Source organism: Lycium barbarum, chromosome 3, assembly GCF_019175385.1.
Source record: "Lycium barbarum isolate Lr01 chromosome 3, ASM1917538v2, whole genome shotgun sequence".
Classification (NCBI taxonomy): domain Eukaryota; kingdom Viridiplantae; phylum Streptophyta; class Magnoliopsida; order Solanales; family Solanaceae; genus Lycium; species Lycium barbarum.
The window spans coordinates 54920742-54922759 of NC_083339.1; positions in this window are offsets into that span (position 1 = coordinate 54920742).

The window sequence follows — 2018 nt, forward strand, 5'->3', positions numbered from 1 at the left end:
ATTAGAGATTAGGAAATAATTAATTATGATTAGATTATTAAGTAGGGATTAGTGACTAATTAAAATTAATTAATTTAATTAGGCCTTGTGGGCCCCACCCGTGAAAAAAATTGGTTGGCAATGGGCTGCCACGTGGCAGCAAGTGGGCTGCCACGTGGCATCAATTGGTGTAGACTTAAGGTAAAAACATGTCAAGCAAATGGTCCCTTAAAGGGGAATTTGTACACGTTACATTCTTGAATTTGGAATGTGAACATTCCATGGTTAAGAATTCATTTGACATTGTTCAAATCTTGTATGAACAAAAGAGAAATTCGGCCAAGGGGTGGTTGATGGAAAAAAAATTGTTTCTTAGTTTGATTAAAATTTCAAGAAAAATCAAAGAGAAAAAAAAATATCAACTCCTCCATGGCTGCTCTCGGCTAGCCATGGTGTTGAAAAAAATTGTGAATCTCGAATATCTTGATCAAGTTTCAAGTGCAATACAAATTCAAGGAGGTGATAGCAACATTGGATATTAACTTGGAGAAGAAGAAATTGTAAAATTGGAGCAATTGAGCGTAGAAATTCCTCCGAGAAAAATTTGGTAAGATTTTCTTATTTTGTGGTGTAATTGTGTTAATAGTGTTGTGATGGAATTATTAAAACTGGATTGGACGAAATTGGAAGTAAGAAAATGCATAAAATTGAAGTTATAGGAAATCGTGGGTTGAAATGGATTAGAAAGGTTGTTGGGTTGTTAGAATTGTTATGGGCTGAATTGTGAGAATTTTATATGTATATCACTATTGTTGGTATTTCTGTGTTAACAGGAGGATAATTGGAAATTCGGGTTAAGCGAATATACAGGGGAAATGCTGCCCGATTTTCGTTAAGTCCTTAACTAATGAAAAACCCTAAACGAGAAAGTATGAGTTAAAGAATAAGTTCTATAAGCGATGGGCTACGGGTTTACGAACTAGAAAGTATAGTTACTAACGATAGCGTTAATTTTATATTAAATAGGCTAAAAGGGGCGACGAAGCGAATAAGATTACGAATAACCTTCAGCAGGTATGTAAAGCTGTCCCTTCTTTCTTTTGGCATGTCTTAGATCTAAGCGATGAATGATATGAACTTTGGGGGTAATTCTATTCATAAGTTTTGAGTGTGATTTATGATTCTTATTCATTCCTTGATGTTAAAACTCTTAAGTGATTGAGCTTCCCTCTTCAGTTTCCCATACGTTGGATAATAGTCGATGTATATTAGTTCCTATTCTTAGGAACTCTATGATAACTAATATCCAGACTTCTATAAGATGTTTCATACTATGTTGGCATATGACTATGAATCTTAAGGCTCTTTGATATACTTTATGATGACATCCGAGGGATGTTTGATATGTTTTCGAGTGGCATTCGAAAGGTATTTGATATGACTATTGTCTTGATTTTCAAATGATAGTTCGTGCTGATTATTCCATTGAGCCTTTGATATACCCTGATACGTATATATGATTCCAGAAGTTCTATTCTGATATAACCCACAGTGCCATCCGAAAGGTATTTGGTATGGCTAATGTCCTGATTTTCAAATGACAGTTCGTTTGATTATTCCATTGAGTCTTTGAAAATGTTTTAATTTGCATATGGTTGCTCACTACTCCCTCATACGTGTCTCAATATGTCTTTCACTGAGTCCCGGGCTAGGATATGTTATCGTGCACAGTTCCACTGCATTGTTCACCGGGTCCCTTACTAAAGGGCCGGAATATGATATATATACTGGAGTTATGTTGTGTTATGGCGTTATGCTGTGTTTATGGAGTTATGCTATGTTATGGCGTTCTACTGTGTTTATGGAGTTATGCTCTGTTATGGCGCCAAGGACGGGGTGGCGACCATGTTCACCGAGTCCCATAATGGGCCGGGTATGATATATGTTATTGACATGCATGATTTATGTTTCAAAAGGGCAAGTGTTTTGGTATTCTGGACATTGTACTTGTTTCTGTAGTCCTTATTTCAGTTATGATC